Source organism: Lactuca serriola, chromosome 2 (genome assembly GCF_051521515.1).
Source record: "Lactuca serriola cultivar US96UC23 chromosome 2, Lser_US96UC23_V15, whole genome shotgun sequence".
NCBI lineage: Eukaryota > Viridiplantae > Streptophyta > Magnoliopsida > Asterales > Asteraceae > Lactuca > Lactuca serriola.
The window spans coordinates 131,832,501-131,840,615 of NC_136409.1; positions in this window are offsets into that span (position 1 = coordinate 131,832,501).

The window sequence follows — 8,115 nt, forward strand, 5'->3', positions numbered from 1 at the left end:
TAAGCTGGTGAGTTCATAATATTTTAGTGATGTAAGTAAGTTGTAAGAAAGTTTTAGTAAGTTGTAAGTTTTGATTAGAAAAAGTTCGCTTGTTCCTCCAGAAAATCCTATATTTCCTGCTTTGATGAAAGATAAGTAAAAATGACTCTACAATCCTTTCTATGAGTACTAAATGGATACAAGTTATATAAAAATTAGAGTAAACAAACAATCGATTGTGTGTATTTGCCCTAAGCCCAAAACCAAACAAGGAACAGGAAATGAGGCGGAAGGTACACCTCCCATTGTTTGTTAGATCATTGTTGTATATAACCATGGCGTATTCACTTGATACTCACGGAGTTAACTGTAACAATTCCTTTATATTTGATGAAAACATTCTTTAAGAAAACCCTTATTTCTGTTAGTAAAAATTGTAACCACAGTGGTTCCTTCTATAATCACTTAGTGTATACTAGCTATATATAATCTAATATCGAACAAATAGTTAATTGTGTGAATCTGCCCTAAGCCCACAACCAAACAAGGAACCGGAAATGAGGCGGAAAGCACACATCCAACTACCTATCGGGTATTAATTATATATAACCTTGATGTATAAACTAAGGTATTATAGTATTAACCACCTAAGGTCCTTTAAGTTATACTGGTTTAATAAAATGGATTAAACCCTTTACTGGTAAGTTTGTAGTTTAGTTTACTTCGTGTTCTTTCTGAAAAGTATGTTCTTGTACAAGAAAACGATGTATTTAAATTAGTTTACTATGACCTGACCTATACCTGGTACTCCTTATGATTACTTGGTGTATACGGAATACATATATAACTAAGATCGGATAGATAGTAGACTGGGTGCATCTGCCCTAAGACCACAACCAAACAAGGAACATGAAGTAAGGCGGAAAGCATGCGTCCTACTATCTCCTAGACCTGATTAATATATATATATATATATATCCTTGATGTACACACTAAAGAATCATAAAGTTGGCATTATAGGTCCCTTTCCTCTTAATATTCATGTTACGTATAAGCTATGTAAATATGTATAAATAATTTCGATTTAATATATTGCTATCACCTCGTGCCTGCTAACCCTGGTACGTGTAATCGTACTAGTGTCAACGCAAACCCAGAAAGATATATTATTAAGTTTTATCACCTCGTACCTGCTAACCCAGGTACGTGTAATCGTACTAGTGTTAATGCAAACCCGGAAAGATATATTATTAAGTTTTATCACCTCGTGCCTACTAAGCCAGGTACATGTAATCGTACTAGTGTTAACGCAAACCCGTAAATATATATTATTAAGTTTTATCACCTCGTGCCTGCTAACCTAGGTACGTGTAATCGTACTAGTGTTAACGCAAACTCGGAAAGATATATTAATACCTTAGTTTGTTACAAACAATGAGTTAAGGATATGTTGTCTTCCTAGAGTACTAGGAACATCGTATAAGTGTGTAAATCTTGAAGTGTTCGTCTGTACTTGTTATAGTATGTTCCTCCTATACTTGTTATAGTATATTCTTCTCTGTACTTGTTATAGTATAAACTGAACCCCTAAACTATACATATTATAGTTTACTAGTATGTTTACTTGAACTGATACTGACTTGGAGAAAAGACTCATTTTATCTACTAAGTTATGATTGTACTTTAAAAACAGAGTTTTGTAAACTATAAAGTAACATAACTTAAAAAGAGTTTTTGAAATGTTTTGATCACTTATAGAAACATAAGCAACCTTTGAAAGATGTTTATATCAAAACATTTACACAATTATCAATTGTGTTCAACTTGTATGCCCCCTTAAAAGCATTTAAAATAGTTTAAAAGATTGATTATAGGGGTATGAACTCACCTTATGTGGGTGATTCAAGCGAATATGCGCGTAAGGATGAGAAGTTCCACTAGTGAAGTCCTGAGACACAAAAGAGTCCTAAATGACATATAATGGCATATATTGGCATGAATATAGTGTTTAGAAGCAACCACATGCAAGGAAACACTTTAGGGACTAGGAAACACTTGGACCAAGTGTTAGAATCACATGTGATTCATATAAAGGGAGTGTACAACCACAAAATAGAGTGTGTGGCCATGGGTGTACGGCCAGGGAGTGTACGACCGTACACTTATGGTAACAAGTGCACAAAAGTTTGCTTGGATGATAGGGAATCTTGTGGGACTATTGCTCATCAAGTCTTGAAGCTAGATTTGCATTTTGAAGGCCCTTTAGGGGTGTTTTGAGGGGTGTATGGTGTTAATCTTGTGTTCTGGACGTTTTTATGGTGTTAATCTAGTGATCCTAGCATGAACTATCTCAAAAGGGTTCACAATCACCAAGAACAAGTGTGTGTTCTTGGTGTTCTTGGTGAAATGGATGAAGATTTGAAGATCTATTCAAAAGAGATGTTTTCATGGATGAATCATGAGATGATTACAAGACTAGGAAGGATATCAAGAAAGATGGAAGAATCACTTACCACTTTTGAAGATCAAGATGAGAAACATGATGATAGTTGAGAGAGAAATCGATGTTCTTGACTTGGAAACTGGAGGAATTAATTGGGAATGGAAGGATATTATACTTAGGGAGGGGGTATATGGCCAATCATGGGTGTATGGCCGCACACACATGTGTACGGCCGTACACTCATGTGTATGGTCGTACACTACCTCACATGGAGTGTATGGATTGATTTTGACTTGAAGAACTTACGCAACTCGATCCTATACCCAATTCTTGAATGTACTGAGCTTTGAACCCTTAAACATACTCTAAACAAGGCTAAAAGATAGCAGAAACGAGTCTGACACACTGTTGGATTGAATGGCTGGACTTTACAAAGCAAAAATTTCGGGTTGTCACATTCTCGCTGCCATGACGTTGGCTCGTCGGCTTCAGCTCACGTCAGCAGCAACGACAGTTGTCCTGACTGAACGACGACATGAGGTTGGTCCTCGTCCTCGGCCATGGCAGAAACGGTGACAGCGACTCATACCAGTGGTTCTACGACAGCGATAAGGATGACTCAACTCGACGGTTGATGGTGGCTATAGAGCGGTGGCTATCGACGGCTGGGTTGCGGTGGCGGAGGAAGGATGGGGGTATAGGGGTGGTGCGACGCTGGAAGTTCAAGAATGAGGGTGACGGATGTATGAGGCTCCTAGGATTAGGGCTATGGAACAGTTAAATACCCGACACCCTTTCAAACTTCATTCCATAATGGCAGGAATGGTCCCTCTCCATAATAATCTTTTCAAACCAAGGCCCATAATTTACTCTTCATACCCCTGGTCCCATAATTCTTTTCATGTAATTCCAACAGTTACTAAACATCCCCTCCTCTATAAATTATTCTCAAATGAAGTCCATATGTTACCATTCAGCCCCTTAGCTTCCAAAATCTCTTCAAACTAAGTCCCAATAGTTTACCAAGTAGTCCTTGCCTTTACAAATATTTACAAAACCTATCCGGAACTTACACTTTTAACTCCCAACTTCTAAATCATGACAGTTATCTACTCGAAACCAACACCTTGCTATATAATTATTGATTTTAGGGCTACTATTCATTTATTACCTAGTCTATTTATTTATTTATTAAACGGGGTGTTACATATAAAAAATAAGAATGAACATCGCTATTACTAAGATCTGATGCTTAAAATTTTCAAAGGGTAAGTAATTCATCAAACACTTCTATTAATTGTTATTATAGCATCCTTCTTTCATCCACATTCAAATCAGTTGTTTTAATTGGTAATATTATTCAAAGTATTTTTTTAGAAATAGTACCATATAACAACCCTATAATCTTTCATGCACAAAAATACACCATTACGTCTTTTCTTCCTATACAATCTCAATAAAGTAGCTGTAATTTACAAAAGGTAAACATCAGTAATCGACCTTTATTGATTTCATTATCTTACCAATTACAACATTGTACTTTCAAAGTATAAAGTTTTGATAAGAAAACTTTTTAAATGGCGTGCAACAAGTTCATCAAAGCTGGAAAAAAAATATAACATAAAGTAGCATGCTATTTAAAAGTAAGATGTTGTAATAAAGGAATAAATCAAAGTACAATGTTATTTCCTACTTTCTATCTACAAAGCAACTGAATATATTTTAGAAATTACAATAATTTTTGAGTCCTCTAAATCAATGAAGAACCAACATTGCTTGAAAAGAGATTTTTTCAAGTTTCAACAACAAAACATAAAAAAGACAACCTATCTGTTTTCACATGTTATTTGTTACAAATGCCTTTCGCATTAGACATGTTTTCCTACTATTTTTATAAATTCCTTTAAATTATATTAATTTTAACATATTTCATTAGTTTTTTATATATAATTTCGTTCTTTTTTGTTTTTATTATACATACCCACTTTATTACTTTATTATTAGCATTAGTAAACAAAATGGAATCATAATATTTAGTGTAACTTTTTCCCAATGTTGAGTAGTTACTTGCCTGATGCAAAGATTCCTATGTGTTGTTGCTATAATATGCTTCAACTGATTTAGGATCGATACACCATCCTCACAAATTTTCAAGATTTATGGACCTATTTCCAATTGGTTATGATGATACCTTCCTTTACGCAAGTTGGCACATTGTAAGTAATGTATTAATGCTTTGCTTCTATTTTGGCATAGTTTAGCAAAAAGAGATATTAGATGCTTCTAAAGTACAACTACCATCTACCCCAACAAGTTCAATCCACATATTGTTTTATTACTAGGTTACTGATGGTAGATTGAAGGGATAGAGAATCATGGGAAAATCTTCTTTTTCTTTGAAGATGATGAAATTACCACTGCTTTGTTTTATGTACTATGCAGGTGACAAAATTAACAGAAGGGTACAAAGTTCCTCTACACATTTATTTCATGTCTAGTTTTTTTAAACATAAGCTTTAATTGTAAGTAGAATGCAATAATAAACAAATAAATGAAAATACATTGCTATTTTTTGCATCTCAAATGCTCAAAGTTGATAATGGTGTTGAATGACCACTTGTTATATGTTCATGAAGATGAATAGTTTGAATAATTTTTTTTTAAAGTTGGATGGTTTCAGGAATCTGGTGAACGGATTAGAAAAGATATGAAATTATTATTAATTGTAGGTTTCCGAAAGTTTAACTTAAATATTTTATACATCAAATAATTGTGTTATATAGATAGTAATATAATTACTTGATGAACAAGAATTAAAGGGTTTAAAACATTCTAATTTCGTCCAGAGCTTTACATTCCTCTTAAGTTTTAAAAACCTACGGCAGCAGAGCCGACCCAAAGGAAGTTCAAAGTGTGCCCATGAACAGGCCCACTAAATCATAGGGCCCAAATTTTTTTGAACATATATATTATACTAGGTTGAGTTTAGGCCCAAATATAAATTAGGTTAATAATATTTCTTGTCTACGTTTTTTTGCCACAAGATTCAGCACGCGCCAATCAATCATCAGTAGCGGGAAGTTAGACGAAATTTGGGGAAAAGTAAAAACTCTTCGATTCTCATTATGGATACTAAATCGTCTCCGATTTTTGACACCAACAACGGTCAAAATGTTTGTACAAAAATCAGTCAATTACAACTTTACAAGGCCTTCGATTTGATGATTTCATTCTCAATTCTTCACCTTTCTCGAAAATCAAAACATACAACAAGTTTTGATTTCCTTCTTCTTCCTTCTCGAAAATCAGAAGCAATAGTCTTGTAATCTTCTTGAAAATCACTAAATCAGAAAAGATTATTGGTGATGTAATTTCGAAAATAAGATTTCAGGTGTTGCAATTTCGAAGTCATAAGGTACAAGGCAATTTATTTATTATTTATTTATTTTTTTTCAGTTTCTCATATTAATTGATTTTAGTTTTGATTAATTGATTCAGTTTTTTCAATCTTTATTCTTGAAAATTAGAAGCATAATCTGGTAAATTTTCTTCTTGTTGTTTTTTTAAGTGCAGATTTTCACAAATCAACTTTGAAACCAGAAGGCACCAGAAGCGAGACACAAGTCAACTGTGACAACCTGGAATTTTCATTTGGTCAAACCGTACAAGTCAATCACTTCGTATCATAAAATAATACAATTATTTCTTATTTTTAAGAAATATAAAGTTTGTTTGATTATTTTAATATTATTTTTAAACGCATGGGTGAAACAAAGTGTCGTCTCGGGTTTTAAATTTTAAAAACCGCAAATGCCTCGCGTCTTAGAAACTCACGGCCAAACTATTTCGTTTGAGTCGAAAAATCATACCAAAATCCGAAAACTCATGCTTATCCATGAGTTTACTCCTTAAGTCTAGTCAATATGAGTTTACTCCCCATTTATCCAAAAGAGTAAACTCCCAAAAGAGTAAACTCAAGAAACACTCTCAAGTAGCAAACTAGAAACAATTCAAGATCTTCCAAGTTGTAAGTGTTCTATCTATTTCAAGTTGATTAAACACTTAATCTATTGCTATGGCAAGGTCCTTTAGCACTTAGATGCAATCCTTATGGCTTGTAGCACTTATATAAGGTGGTTTACATGCCTTGGGATGCCTTAACTTTGTCAATAAGTGATTTAAAGTCTAATTGGGTACATATATGTGTGATTATATGTTAACTAGGATCAGTGAGTGTGAACAAGTCTTCACTTGTCACGTAGCCATCCTGCATCAGTCAGTACACCCAAACCACCACCGACAGGTGAGTTGATACCCCTTAATCAATGTTTTAAATGATTTTAAATACTTTAATGGGGGGGGGGGGGGGAATACAAGTAGAAAACAATATGTTATTAAATCAATCTTATGTATTTTATAATTGTGTTTTCACCCAGTAGATTTCACATACTTCAAAATGTGACACATGAAATGGTTTTCTATCTTAAAATACCTTGATAACAAAAGTATTAGTTTTGAAATGTTTATAACATTAAGTCACTCTTAATTATTGTTCAAAACTCTTAGATATCTTGCAAAACCATATTTTTACCTTCTGGAACCAAACTATACTTTTACACTTATGTTTCTTATATATATATATATATATATATATATATATATATATATATATATATATATATGTATTGATGTTATAGTTTCATCCTTCATTCGGTTTCCCACACTCTTGTGTAGCAAGGGTGTATAAACCTACATGAACAACCAATTACCTTTCAGCTAACTATCATAGGGATAGTTAGAAGATATCAAACATTATTCTTATTACAAGGAATCACACAAGAGTCAGTTCATTCATGAGTCTATACCAGTTCATTACCTGATACATGAGTACATTTACCTAGTCTTACATGATACATGAGTACGTTTACATAGATACATTTATCTGAATACGCTTACATAAATACCGTACATGAGTAATGTTACATAGATGCATTATCCTGTATTCACTTACCTGGATACTTGTACCTAGAGTTACAAGGGAGATTTATTCGTACCTCCTGTGTAAATTTTCCTGCCTATCCCTAATCGATGGGATGTCTAGACGGGACTAACCATTCCGGAACCCAACTGTTAGCACCAGTGAGTAATGAACATCTACGGATGTCTAAGGTTACTACTTATACTAGGAGTCAGTTACGGGACTAACCCTTCCTCCAACCTGCTGCTGCTACAGAGGACAATTTGACAATCTTCGGATGTTCATTAGGTTATTCATTTCGCTTATTGTGATGTTGTGTTAGGCCTAGTACCCAGTGATAACACTTACATTAGTGCTTTTTCCTGTTTACTTTATTTTGTGATACTTTCACATAAACGATGAGTTAGACTAAGTACTTTAGTACTAGTCAATAGAAAGGAAAAACTATCATCTTACTTACAAAACATTCGGGTCTTGGTTGAAGACTACATTTCATAATAATAGAAAATAAGGGATTTTCTAGGGCTTTTCATACTTATACCAACATTTTCATTTAAAGGTTTACATGACATTCAAAACAGCTTTTCAAAGCAAGACAATGACACTTAAATACTTATGAATTCACCAGCTTTAAGCTGATGCTCTCTTTCAAAATAACTTGTATTCTCAGGTCACCAGTAGACAGGTACGATGGCTAGGTTTTGAGAAGACGGAG